This window comes from Lynx canadensis, chromosome C2 (assembly GCF_007474595.2).
Source record: "Lynx canadensis isolate LIC74 chromosome C2, mLynCan4.pri.v2, whole genome shotgun sequence".
NCBI lineage: Eukaryota > Metazoa > Chordata > Mammalia > Carnivora > Felidae > Lynx > Lynx canadensis.
In genome coordinates, this window is record NC_044311.2 from 77798038 (window position 1) to 77813263 (window position 15226).

The 15226-nt window shown below is 42.7% G+C and overlaps 1 protein-coding gene across 4 annotated transcripts in view; it reads right to left on the reverse strand.

Annotated features, from left to right (window-relative positions):
• DGKG (diacylglycerol kinase gamma) overlaps positions 1-15226 on the reverse strand; it is a 202419-nt gene that overhangs the window by 69228 nt on the left and 117965 nt on the right. The window lies entirely within an intron of this gene.

Here is a 15226-nt window from a genome sequence, read left to right on the forward strand (position 1 = left end):
TATGTTCTCTTTGACCTTCTGAGTCCTTTTTCTTTCTGGATCATTTCTATTAGGGCATATAGAAACCCTTCATCAATGCAAAGACACTGATCTCTTAAGCTTCCTGAAGCCCATTCATTTGCTCCTGTGGTAGGAGACCAAGGTCAAGCAAGAAAAATAAATAATAATTGTCCTCCACCACATCCCTAGGTATATTTCTTGAGCATCACTGTGACAACTTGGAGGCCCATGGATCTTATGAGGCCAGGAAAGGTGTTCATTTGACTTGCACTGTGGTTTTTAAAATTGGAAGCTTTAAAGATTATACACACACCTGGAGCAGCTTCTCTTGAGAAATCAGATTTATTAATACTTGGGTAGCTTTCCAACCTAGCAGCAATTGGCTGGAGCTGAGTGCTGGCTGCTTCCATTATACAGGGCACATACTCTCCAGTTTGCCAGAGTCCCCACCACTCCTGACAGCCTCACGCTCTCTCAATTCCCTCACCTACATTAACTGCCTGGCCTCTGCTGCCATTTGGATTTGTGACCCCTCACAGAGACCTTTGTAGTTTCCTCCTGGACATTTTCCTAAGAGCTTCCTCAAATCTGTCTTCCCCACTTCCTTCCCCACCTGATTCTTCACATCTGAGCTGCTTGTGCCTTTGGTTATGAGTCCTAATATGTATCTAATGCCAAGGACTGAGGGTTGGTATTTGCACTGATCATGTACGCAGAAATAAAATATCACCCCAAGTCCACCTCTTCTGGAGAAAAACTATTTTCAGTTGTTTTGTGTTTATAGGTCAGGCACAACATGGTGGGTTTATCAACTATTTGAAAATCACAGAACATCAAGGTAATGAACTTGTCCTTTAACTACTGAAGAAGGAGCTTAAGCTCATGTTTACCTTTCCCCTTAATTTTCCACTTTGCACAAATGATGGTTATTATGAATGCTACCATTCTATCAAGTCTTGATTATTAAGGGACAAATTACCTAGTCCTCAAATCTCTTTTTTTCTAACTCATTGGCTTATTGTTAACTGCTTCATTTTCCTTTAGTGTAGTTATCACTAGTTTGGTGGACAGCAAGATTGTAAGTACAAATCATGAACCAGGCCATTAGCTCAAATCAGAGGGTGTCCTGTTATATTATCTTTACCTCAACCCTGCACATGTCTGCAGAAAGTCTGATGATGAGCAACCTCTATTCTCCTCCCTGCTCATGTCCAGGGACAAGGTGATATAGAAGAGGAAAGGGACAACCTGATTACTTAGAATGCTAATTAATAGGACTGTTTTGATAGCTCCAATAAAGGTTTCACTAAGACTTAACAGTTTGGGGTTTTAATTCACCCACAGTGTTCTTACCACCTTTTGCCCAGTGGTAATCCCAAGCTAGAGATTACAGACACACTTTCAGCCCATTGAGTTCAAAGGTAAGGTAAGGCACTTGGCTTGATTGGCACTTTGGAATGCTCTCCAAAAAGGTCCACTTTCGAGATTAAAGGGACTCTTCATTCGACAGAATAGAAGACATCTCGTTACTAGACAATGAGGAATTTCAATCTAAGTGTAGGTTCAATAAACATGACTATTTAGCAATTATTTAAGTCCCTGATGCTTTAGCAATCTGAGGGTATAAGTGCCTTCTTGGAATGAGGAGAGGCTCTCTTTCATTGAAGAGCATTAGAAGCTAGGGAAAATACTTTCTTAGTGAAAGGTGAAGTGGTAAAGCCAAAAGAAAAAGGAAATTAAACACTCCTACAATCTTCAAAGTAGAGATCTATAATCTTCAAAGCAGAGATGTGATGATCCCTCTGGCAGGGGTGTTTACAGAAGGATGCTTATGCTGGGAAGAGGGTAAAACCTCAAGTCCTGTCCAAAGCTTGGAGTCTGTAAGTTATTATTACAGATAAGAGTCTTTATCACTTTACACTGGAATGAGAGAGTCTACAGTGTACTTGCTTATGTACTGCTGCATGTTCTTACAAATTCCCATCATAATCAACAGCATGACACCAACACCTTGAAGATTTCAAATCCATTCATTTATCTACTCTAATTCTCAAAAGCATCACCTGAGATAATTGTTATTTCCATTTTACACACCGGGAAGTTAAAGAATCAGAGAAGTGAGTGACCTTCCCAAGGACAGAGAATAAGTAAGAGAAAGGGTGGGAGCTAAAACTCAGTCCTTCCGACTTTGGATGCAGTGAAAGAAGCCTAGTTATTAGTATCTACATTTCATGGAAGGGGAACACAGCCTAACATATGGAGTTGTAAAGCCATTTGCCCAGGGTTTCTGAAGAGATAATATACTTATTTCATCAGAGAGTTACTGAGTTTCCTGAGGAGTACAGAAAAAGGCTGCTTTCACAATTTCATCTGGCCAAGTAACAGATGCATTAGAATTGTCTTTAGTAAATGTTGATTTAAATGAAGGATTAAAATTAATCACTCAAATATTTCTTGAGAATACCTATTGTTTTTCAATGGCTTTTTAATAAAACAGGTGCAAATATGAAAAGTTTAAGGAAAATACATCAGACTGAATATGCTAATCACATCAGCTCTACATATAAAGATGAATGCTGGTTTATCACAGAAATGCCCCTAATGCAAAAGGACGATAATTCTCCAAAGTTCTAATTAGTCAGTATAACAGAGGGATAATAAACTCTGATATTTTTTTCTTTGGAGATAAAAACAAAAAGCATTCCAAGCTAAATTAAAAAATTTTTTTTAATGTTTATTTATTTTTGAGAGAGAGAGAGAGAGAGAGAGCGAGAGAGAGCGCACAAGCAGGGGAAGGGCAGAGAGAGAGGGAGACAAAGAATCTGTAGCAGGCTCCAGGCTCCAAGCTGTTAGCACAGAGCTGATGCAGGGCTCGAACCCACAAACCATGAGATCATGACCTGAGCCTAAGTCTGACACTTAACCGACTGAGCCACCTATGCTAAATTTAAAGGCCACCCGAGCCAACGTCTGCATGAGAGAATCTGAGGAACAGAGAATGACATCTGGAATTTTTGTCAATATGGATTTCTACTTCCACAACCTAACAGCGTGCTTCACCGTTCAGGGCTTGTGACACAAAGCTCCGTGGTTGGTTTCCACAGTTTTTCGGGCCCTTTGACGTACGAACTCCCTCAGATTAGCAGAACTGATTCTTGTTCCCTCTCTCCTGACAGCCCTCTTCCTTCTGTCTCCCTGAGGGTTACCTTCTCTGTCTCTGGGTCTCTCTCTGACCTAACACCCTGTACACCCATACATTTCAGTATAAAGTTCCCCCTGTTTCTAGGAGCCCTGAAATTTTGGCTCTGGAAATACTTCAAAAGATAATTCACTCCCTCACTGACCTATTCAAAAAGTATTTGCTGACTGACTCCCTTCCCATCCACTCACTCACCTGCAGGATAAAGTGCAAACTCCTGTGCAGAATGTTGAGATCCTGCCACAGCGCTCTCCCACCTGCCTTTCCACCTCACCTCAGAACCATCAGCCCCTCTCCTCACATCCAGGGTCCTCTCACCCCTTTGCCCAGCCTGCATCTCTCCTCCTAGCATGCACCCAGCTCCTTCTTTACTTAGGGCATTCCCATTTCTCTCTCAATCTCACACTCAAATAGAACCTTCCTTCTGAAGTCTAATCCCACTTTCTCAGTTAGGTGCTTTCACAACACTCATTATTCTTGTCTCCATGTTAAAACAAAGCCTGCCATATTAGATTTCCTTCTTTTGTGAGGGCTTGAGGGAGGGTTAGTATGGTTGGTTAAACTGTCTTCTCCAAGAAGCTTTGTTGAAGTCCTAACCCCAGCACTGGTCAATGTGACTGTATTTGAAAATAGGGTCTTTGCAGATGTAATCAAGTTAAGATGATGTCATACTGGATTAGGGTGGGCCCAATCCAATGACTGGTGTCCTTATAAGAAGAGAGGAATCTGACAGAGACACAGAGATACAGAAGGAGGATGCATGTGAAGACGAAGGCAGAGACTGGAGTTTTGCAGCTACAAGCCAAGGAATGCCAAGAATTCCTGGCAACCACCAGAAGCAAGAAGAGAGGTATGGAACAGATTCTCCCTCAGAGCCTGGGAAGGAACCAATCCTGCTGACGCCTTGATTTCAGACTTTTAGCCTCCAGAATTGTGGAAGAATCAATTTCTGTTGTTGGAAGCCGCCCAGTTTGTGGTCATATGTCATGGCAGCCTTAGGAAACGAATACAGTTGGTGATAGCTTCTGTACAAGCTCATCTTCCCAACTAGCCCATGGGCTGCTGGAAATAGGGGCTGTGGTAATCCATATTTCCTCAGTCCCTGCACAATATTGACACCAAATAGATGCTCAACACGTTTGGGCCAAATGAGGGAACATGCGCAGCAGCATTCTTCTGCTTTTTAGGTCAGTGGATCCCCAAAAACGGTTCACTTCTCTGAGTGAGCAAGCTTAGGAATGAGGTGGAGAAAGAACAGTGTAGCCTCAGAACAACGACAGATAGGAGACAAGGAGGAAAAAATCAAAGTGGGAAAAAATGTGTCAAAAACCTTGTAGGTGGATTGTAAGAGAAAGTGGAGGCCAGGGCTGGGGTTGGTCAGGGAGGGAGTGTTTCGAATATTTTGGACTGTATTTGGAAACAAGCAATAGGTGATGATTAGGCCCCAGAAGGAGATGCCATACTAGACTGAGGAGTTAAGGGCAGAGTGGGCTAGGGGAGAGCAGTGGAGCAAGCAAACGATAAGGCTGGACTGGTGTTTGGGAGATGTTTTAAAGGGTCCCAAAGGCAAGGCAGGCGACTTTAAATTCTATAAAATGGGGCATGGATTGTGACAGCAGGTGCTTGTGCAACAGAAACAGGATAGACACATGGGCAGCTACCAAACTGGGGGCCTGAGAACAAAGAGCATCGAGATGGCCAGGGGGCTGCTGAGGCAATCCTTAGCGGGGGCATCATGGGGACCAGCTGGGAGCTAGGAACAAATAGGAGGCAAAGGTCTCCTAGGGGACACCCCAGTTGCTTGTTGGGCGGGAAGCAGAGGACTCTCGTTTGGTGGGTACAATACGCTCACCCCTGGGGCTCAGAGAAGATGGTGCGTTTGTCATCCCAGATGAATGAGTCTGGCTTCTGTTTTTAGAAACCCTTTGCAAGATACTCCATAACTTCTCTCAATAACTCATTTTAGCCTTTAATGGGTCTCCAGGCCAGGAGATTCTTCCTTTCATCCAAAATAGCAATTCCTCACTTGAGAAGCACATTTCCCCCCCTCTCATTCTTTTCTGAGCCGAGATGAAAAGTAAGAAGGTGTGGTCAGTATTTCCTGTTGTGAGTCCTTCACACACTTGAGGCCAAGTCCCAACACATTCTCTGCTCCTCCTCTCCAAAAAACAAAACAAAACAAAATATATTTTGGCTTATTGAAGGTTTTCTCATGGGGCCGCTCATTGTCTCTGTGGTCCTTCCCTAGTCTCTTGCTTGGGTGCTTCCTTGGTCACGGGCACCAACCTGGGCATGCAGAGATGCAGGGAAGAGCAGCAGTATAAACAGAGGCTTCAGAGTCAGACGGAGGTTTTAATAGCAGCTCCCCTGTTACCTAGTTGTATGTTCTTGAGCAAGCTGCATCACCTCCCTGAGCCTCCATTTTCTCATCTGTACAAGGGATCCATAATATTCACCTTATACTTGGAGAGCTGTGCCAGTTAAAAGTAAAGTACATGAAATGCTTGAAAACATTCAATAAACGATGGCTCCCACCATCGGTGTAGGCTGGAGCCATCCTGATAACATCGGGAAAAACCACCCTTCAAGGACTTTAATAAACACACTGGTAGTATGTGCGCTTAAACAACAACTCCACCATTACATAGTTCGGACGGCCATACCTACTACCTCTGCTGGTCACGGAAAACACAAACTGGTCTTACTCTAGCACAGCAAAACGGAGCACAGGAGGAGGAACTATGCAAAGAGATTCGCATTTTCAAATTTCCCTTCCACAAAAGTAGAGCTGCAGAACAGGTCAAGTGGTTCCTTCACCTGCAAAGGGACTTGAGTAGTGATAGCTTTAAAACTCTCATACTGACTGAACAAAATCATTGGGATTTTTTTTCTAATCAGAGAAGACTCTCCCTGCGGATAAACTCCCTCTAATCAGCTCCTTTCTATCCGCCTCCCTCCATAACCTGTACATGCTACTGTGTTAACAGTGTTTTCAACCAGTGTATACCGTGTGTTCTCAAGTAAGCAAAATTGTGCAGTGGGAGCAGAAAGAAATATGTTACAATGCTAACAGTGTTTATTTCCTGGGGGACAATATTATTTGTTTTTCCACACTAAGCCTTAATTACTTGTATAAAGAAAAACTGCTTAAGGAATGGTACGTGTAACTTTATAAAAACCTGTTATCACAAATATTTAAAAATATGTTTATCAAGTCAACTGCTGAAATGCGCCAAAATGATAATATTGTTTCTCAGTGATGGTGCTACGAGTGACTGGTTTTTCTTCGACTTTTCTAAATTTTACAAATTATTTACAATGCGATTTCAATGTATTATGTAATGATACTTTATGATATAGTATTAAACTCCATAATGCTAAATGCATGCAAAAAATTTTATCGAGATAAGTGAAGAGAAAAAAAGCATGTCATATATTGCTACAGTGATGATTCATATCCTATGACCAACAGATATTTATCTGTCCCTCTCAGAGAGTCATTAAATCGCAGAATTTTAAGGGTTTCTGAGTCATCTAAAATGACTATTGTTTGATGTAGGCTCTGTCTTTGTAATAATGAGAATATTAATAATAATCTAGCATCAATGTGCCAAGCCTCTGTAATAAGCACTTTAAATGAACTGCTTCATTGAAACTTCAAAATAATGCTATGGTACTTAGGTAAGGTACTTGTAGTAGGCAGAATGATGTCCTGAAAATGCCCATGTTCTAATGCCTGGAAGCTGTGAATATGAATATGTTAGTTTGTATGGCAAAAGGCAATCAAAGTTACAGGCGGAATTGAAATTGGTGGTCAGCTGACGTTGAGATGGATTTATCTGAGTACGTTCATCATAAATCATCACAAGGATCATTTTAAGTGGAAGAGGGAGGCAGAAGGAGACTATAAGAAGGATGCCATGTCGAGAACAATTGGACTGGCCACTGCTGGCTTTAAAGATGGAAAGGGAGGCGGTGCCTGAGTGGCTTAGTCGGTTAAGTGTCCACCTTCAGCTCAGGTCATGATCTCACAGTTTGTGGGTCTGAGCCCCGCATCGGGCTTTGTGTGACAGCTCAGAGCCTGGACCCTACTTTGGATTCTGTGTCGCCCTCTCTTTGCCCCTCCCCCACTCACGCTCTGTCTCTCAAAAATCAATAAGCATTAAAAAATTAAAAAAAAAAAAGATGCAAGGGGGCCACAGCTAAGGAATGCAGGCAACTTCTAGATACAAGAAAATGTAAGGAAATGGATTCTCCCCTTAGAGCCTCAGGGAAGGAATGTAGCCCTGATGATGCCTTGAGTTTAGCCCAGTAAGACCTACTTCAGATTTCTGACCTCCATCACTTAATATAATATGTTATTTTAAGCCACAAAAATTGTGGTAATTTGCTACAGCATCCATAGGAAACAAATATAGTATTACATTCCAATTTTACAGGTGAGTAGACTGAGGCTTAGATGAGCAACTTGATTAAAGTCACATGTAATTCCAGCATTTATATCCAGATTGTTTGACAATAGCACCTGCACGCTTCGGCACTTGGCCCCACTGGAGCCCCAGATGTTTGTCCAGCACCTGCCTGAACATTTAATACCTGAAAATGCACTCCCTGGTAGTCCCCTGCACTTGAGGATGGTTCTAATTGGTAGAACTGATGTCCTATGTTTGGTGCTTAAAGTGGTCTTTCTAGTTATTTCCCCCATTGATCTATCATGCAAAATAACCTAATTCCTCCTTCATGAGAAATACTTTTTTAAATATTTGAGGTCAATAATCACTTCTCCCGAAGTCATCTCTTCTTTGGATGAAATAATCCCAGATTCAGCCTTTCCTTATAAGACATTAAATTCCAGCACTTTCCTGACCTCTTCCCTCTGGAAAGCATCCAGACTGTCAACACATTTGAGGACCTAGCCAGTTCTTACCTTGCTTTGAATTTGTGTGCTTTGATTTTCTTCCATGAGGTTATCACTCTGACCTTAACCCTTCTGAACTTGAGTATATATTACATCTTGAGCCCTTTGATGGAAATATTTCTAAAAATCAATCAATCAATCAATACTGATAATTTTCGGATTATCTGGCCTAAAGACTTGAAAACATAGCCTGCTTTCAAGTTCCTTTTGATATTATCACAAACTGATTCCACTCTTTGTTGACATGAATCATACCTTTCTTGTTTTAGCCTAGCAAGGGCTAGAAGAAAATGCCTGTTAAGCTATAATAAGGAACTGTTCTGGCAAACCAGCAACTTTGTAAGGAGCCTCGAGATATCATAGGCTGCTCCTGTGTATCAGTCTGAGAAGTTGTGCTATCTGTTCCAATGCACGGGGGAGACAGGAGGAAAATGAAGGAAATGTGAAGATTCAATGTGATTTCATCAGATTATTTAAAATACTGTGAATTTTTTTAGGGCAGAGAGACCTGCTCACAAATATTCATAACAGCCTCCTCGAATCTTTGACCATTCACAGCTCTAAATGACCCATGTTGCTATTCCCTTGTTTCTGCAAAGAATCAAGGGCTGACTGTAAACAAATAAGACAGCCAAAAAAAAAAAAAAAAAAAACAAAAAACAAAAACCCCAAAACCAAACCAAATCAAAACCCTGAACTTACGCAACTGCATAATGATGAATGCTTGGTGAAAAAAACATGAACCCATATTTCACTCATTTCACTCCCTGCGTCTCTTCCGAGGAAGGGTGTGGGGAGGGTGGGGAATAAAGCATTTTTGTGGGCTAGTATATAAACATTCCAGTAATTAAGTACGCTGCTCTGTCAGAACTAACTTGAAGAGTCAAAGGCACTTGAACACAAGACACAAGGTTTGCATTTCCTTTATAAATACTTATGGGAGTAAGAATAAAAATAGAAATGCCACAATCAACTTCATTTGGGGCTTTTCTGAATTCCAAATGTTTGAAAAAATCGTGTGATATATTGAGGGAAACAGGTGCAGACAGTTTGAACCTCCAGGTACTTAGGGCAGGTGTCTCTTGGGGTGCCAAGTAGTAGACAAGGAGGAACAAAACCAAATTCAGGGCACAGAATGAAGCTGCCAATGGTGAGGATTTTCCACGCTGCTGTGTCACTGCTGTCGTACCTTTATGCTTTGGGAAAGTCAAACATCTGGGCTGTAACACTGGGCTACCTCACAGGGCTCCTGGAAAGAATAACTTAGAATGGTTTCATTTTTTAGCTAAAAAAAGAAAATCTTATGTAAATGGTGATACAGTCTATGCTTGTGACTACAGAGCATACTACAGGTATTCAAGAGAGGAGCCCCTTTCATTTCCAGAATTGTATGATTTGAGCTTTGCTGGCCTCTATTTTCCCTCCCACAGAATATCTCTGTTAAATCCAAAGTAGGAGAAGAGGTGCTCAGTGGGTGAGGCAAGAGTCAGCATGAATGGAGGATCATCACGTCTCCAGTGTCTGTCTGACTGCCCTTGGCCAACCCCCTACCCACCAATGGTGCACTCCATGGTTCCAGCTGGTAAGCCCTAGGTATCCATGGAGTCCATGGCACCTGCAACTTCCCCTTACTCCCACCCTGTTTCTCCTGTTACCATGTCAGCTGGGGTCCGTGACCCCGGTCTTGATCCTGTCTCTAGCCTGAACTTGGAATCTCTGGTATTCAGACCCCACACCTCTGCCTCTTAAACACTCATGGAGCCTATAAAGGGAATTTTCTCTACAGATCCAATCCTATAGAACCCAAATCAATCCTGGCCAATTGATGCTATCCTCCCATCCCCTAGGAGAGGGATTTGGACAGATTCAATGTATCACAGATGGGGTCTCCTCCAACTTTTAGTTGGCCTCCAACTTTTCAGTTCAAGGGCCATCCCAATAAAGCAAAGACCACTGATCGAATCCCACTAGCCACTGTATCAGAAAAGCCTTTTATTGGCAATTTATGGCGATGCTTTCCTCATGCTTGTCACTGAACAATTTTCAATAACATGTTTATTGATTACCTACTGTGTGCCATGAACTTACACATGATCTCATTATGCTTACAGCAAACTTGCATGATTTTCAGGGGAGGAAGCAAAGGATTAAAGAGATTAAGTAACTTGCCCAAGGTCACACAGCTAGTAAGTGCCAGGGCCAAGTTTTGATGCCAATGTAGACTATACCCTGCTGCCTCATTCTATAAATATCTGTTAAGTGCTTAGTTATTTGCAAGATGTATTTCCAACCTCTTAAGGTCTCAGGCTACATTAGGGCTTCTGAGGGAACCCCTCATCAACTACTCCATGGGCCTGGTTCCAAGAAAGCTAACACTCTAGAATCTATTAATTACCCGAGGGCTTTTGGGAAAGGTGGTCAGCTTTTGGTAGGAATGAAGCACTGTTTCGGTCCCTTTGAAGGGCCTAACAGGAAATATCTTGCTTCAGCCTAAACTGCTGAGGGACATATTCAAGTGGATGGCACTCAACAGGTTTGGAATAACACATTCCTCAAGTGCTCTGAGTTTCTGACCAACAACGAAAAAATTCCACAGTTAGACTTCTCTTTCTGGATGCTCAACCACAGTGACATCGCAATTTGGTAGCTTTCATGTATATATCATATGTACACACATATAAAATGCCTCACAGAGAGCTAATCCAGAAACTTCATGGAGGACTGGTTCTTGGATATCAGGAAGACTTTAGTGGTATCATCAGCTCATCTGCTAATACTGACTACTGCCTGATTGAGGTACTGATAATCCCTTTCCTACTCCCTAGTTGAAGCCCTCTTTCCCCTATTCTTTTACCTTTATTGCAAACTTCCCCCATCCCTGTGAGTCCTAGCAAATGTGAGGTTTACTGAAAAAATAAATTCTTCTCTCCTTGCCAGGGCCAGCTCATGGGAGTGAAATCTGCATAGCTGCAAGGAGCCCCACACTTAGAAGGGCTCTGTACTTGTTTTAATTAAAGCTCTGCTGTCACTGACTTGGAATTCTTAATAATTTTGAACAAGGGATCCTGTACTTAACATTGCACTGGGTCACACAAATCACATAATCGGTCCTGCTCTGTGCTGTGGACATTGAGATAGGGAGAAGAGTCATACCACATAAGTTAAGACTGGATGGTGTACCTGTTGTCCCCTTTGGAACTCAGCAGGCATTTTCCCATGAGAGGCAATCCTCAGGTGGATAGAGTTGATAAAACCTCTACCCTCCTTACCCTGATATTTTCATCTCTAAAACGGGGATAGCAGCACTTAATTTGCATGTTATTCTGTTGAGTGGGATCATGCATATAGTACCCATCAGAGTGTCTGATATTTAATAAATGAAATCCATGGACGATATCAGGTACAGAAAACAGAGTTTGAACTCTGGAGGAGCTAACTTAGAATTGCATCAGCTCTGGCGCTTAAAAAGATGCATGACTTGGAGCACCTGGGTGGCTCAGTTAGTTAAGCGTCTGACTTTGGCTCAGGTCATGATTTCATGGTTTGTGAGTTCAAGCCCCACAGTGGGCTCTCTGCTGTCAGCACAGAGCTGGCTTTGGATCCTCTGTCTCCCTCTCTCTGCCCCTCCCCTTCTCAAGAATAAATAAACATTGGGGCACCTGGGTGGCTCAGTCGGTTAAGCGTCCAACTTCGGCTCAGGTCACGATCTTACGGTTTGTGAGTTCGAGCCCCACATCGTGTCAGGCTCTGTGCTGACGGCTCAGAGCCTGGAGCCTGCTTCAGATTCTGTGTCTCATTCTCTCTCTGCCCCTCCCCCACTTGTGTTCTGCCTCTCTCCATCTCTCAAAAGTAAGTAAATGTAAAAATAATTTTTTTAAATAATAAATAAACATTTATAAAAAAAAAAAAAAGATGTGACTTCAGGTGGGTGACTTGGCTTCTCCCAGCCTCAGTGTCTTTATCTGTAAAATGCCTTAATCTAATATTTGCCTTGTAGGGTGATCATGGGATTTCAGTAATCTAATGTATTTAAAGAGCCTAGTTTATCACCTGGCACCTGGTAAGAGCTCAAAAAAAAAAAAAAAAAAGAGTTGGTTTGGTTCCCTTATAACACCATTTCTGTACTCTAAATTCATTTACAGGTGATGTAGGGATACAACCATTAATTAGTGTCTTATACTATCCAAATTCTTTTATGCTATGTGACCTACAAAATGGGACCTCCTTGTATGTGAAAATCACTTTGTAAAAAATATTTGAAGATTATTCTTCCTTCTTTGCTAGACTGTGAATTCCCTGAAGGCAAGAACCGGGTCTTATTTACCCTCGTAGCCTAGAACACCTTCTAACACATGTTAGAATCCTCATTTAAATCAAATCTGTCTTCTGTATGTGTATGCCAACTACAAGATGATAATTTTCATAATATTCCTAAGTTAACAATGAATTATTAGCCTGTCGATGATTAGGATGTACAGTGTACCAAATACAGCCCCATCTCTGCCGTTAAAGGCTTTTCTTTTCCTTGCCCATCACACATGGCTCACGTTCCTGCATCCTTGGGTCTGGTTCTTGCTCCGTTAACAAAGCTATTTCCAAGAGGGGCATAACTCCGTTTTGTACAACCAGCTACCTTCTCTGGCAACAACCTGTGGGGAGAAGCCACTGGAGGAAGAATTTCCTAAAACCCCAACCAAAACTCAACCCCCCTTTAAGATTCAAAGAAGCCTCAGAATGGTGACTTTTAGCCACTTGAAGGCTATGGGTCCCTGTGAGAGCCTTCTCATTGTTATGGACTTTCTCTCCTGAAAATTGTACTCAATGTCTTACATACAATTTCAAAGTGTTTTCAGAGCCCCTGCAGCCTTTGTACCTCAGGTTAAAAATTCTTCTGAGAAGAAAACTGAATGAGCAATGTGAAAAATTCGAGCTTCCTGATAAATGCTAGCCCTGTTCAAAACACACTGCCAAGTTCAAAACAAAACAAAGCAAAACAAAACAAGTTACAACACCCTAGATTGAACCTCAGGGTTATCCCTGAGGGCCCAGTCCTGCACCTTAATGGTAAGGGCATCCAGCCAAGCAGTGACTACTCTCTGGAAAACCTAAGTTCAGCCGAGTAAAATGAAGCCTTGTTTGATAATATCGTTTACATTTCCAAATCCCGGGTATCAAGCTTTCTTCCTATCCCTTGTGGCCCTTCCTAAGTTTAGCCGCTGGTGTAATGGGGTAACCATGGCAACAACCACCTGCCTATTTAAAACCATCTCCAAAGCTAAATAAGGAAGCCTGGGGAAAATGGCTGCTCGCCTGCCTCTCAGTGGACAAACTGGGCACTCCTGAGTATTTTCAACATGAGCAAGCAGGCACAGGAGAAGCAGCATGGACTCAAAGTTCTTACTGGGAAGGGTTCTAGGACCTGTGAAACAGGGCCCACCTCTATGCCACTATGTTTCCGCTTACTTGCAGATACACAGATTTACACACAAATCTGGGTGCCTGGCATCCCAGGCCACCACAACACCTTGACCTCGACCAGGGCAAGGGTGTGCACCTCACTACAGAGTAGTCTTATTAATGGAACTGGGGGGAGTGGGAAGGAAAAACAGTCACCAGATCACCAGGAAATGTGCAATTACAACTGTTTTTTCTCCCCTGATAGAAGTAGCTTCCTAATTGTGTTAATCATGTGAATAATTGAAGATGACTCTATTTATATCATACGTTGACCTATTGATTTCTGGAATATGGAGAAACTTCTCCCTCCCTCTGCTTCCTCACTCTCTACAAACTATAGGGGCTTTGCTTCTTCCCTGCCAAGAGACCAGCACAGCTTGCTCTACCCCAAGCATTCTGCCTTCTCTCACTCCTTGTTATCTTTTTGTATATTTGGTTCTTTTGGCCTGGGCAGCCCTTCTCTTTTTTGTCCACCTGGCAAATACATCCTTGTTTTCCGGTCTTGGCATCTGTATGGTTGGAAGCCCCACCACACCAAATTCCGTGCCCTTGCTTTGTGTTCCTTCCCATAGGTTACCTCGATTCATATCACTTAACACAAGTCACTATGCATGTCTGCAGCACTGGATGGCCAGTCCCTACACATGGCTCTCCAAAACACCTACAGAACAGTGCCTGGCATAGAGTATATTTTCAAAAGCTAGTGTTGAATGGATGCACGAACAGAGCCCTTATGGATTTCACAAGCATATGGCATCTTAACAAGTACATGTGTATGACTATGCATAAGGATACCCCTGTGAAAAGAGGACCCAAAAAGTCTACAGTGGACAGAAGAGAAAGAAGATTTAGTGTGGATGTGAGAGTGACACAGAAGGTCAGCTGATCTGTGAGTCTGTGTTTGCAATAAGAGTGGGGCTGGACCCACTCTTAACAATCACCTGTTAATAGTGATTTGTGAGTTGGGCACAAGCCGTGTGAGACAGCCAGATGGAATATTCCTGGGACAGAATGCCCACCCTAAAGAGACGATGAGTTCAGCTATTAGATCCCACAGATCACTTTTCCTGAAGCTGAAGTATGTTACATTAAGGACTTTCTTTTTCCCAGTTAACCTCCCAGGCATTGAGGTCAGGGGAAAGGAGTAGGGATGAAAATGGTGGCGCTCTTTGGGAGTGTGAGGCTTTAAATAGATGTCTTCAGACAAGGCTGGGCCTCTGCTGTGAAGAGGATCCTATCTGCTAACTAAGTCACTCCCTTCAGGCTCAGTCTGCATTCTTCCTACCCACCTGCTTGAGGGTGGGATGGGATCCAATGGTCATCTTGAAATGGCACAACAAAGAGGAAAAAAGATGGAGAACCAAAGAGAAGAAATAAAGAAGGAGAATGGAGAAAGGTATTGCAACAATCCCAGGGGTAGCTATATGCCAGTCAAACTCACTTCTTGCAAATTCGCTCCTGCCAGCAAGAAGGGCTTAGTTTTGTTTGCAAAAGATCTGGTTTTCTCTCTTCTTGTACTTTTGGACCTAACATCCAGGCTACACACAGGGTACACAGGCTGAGGCTGGAATGTGCTGGGCTCCAGGTCTCACAGCGCCAGCAGGGGCCTCCCTCTGCTGCCCCCTGCTGTCAGGGGACGCAGAGGCGCCGCC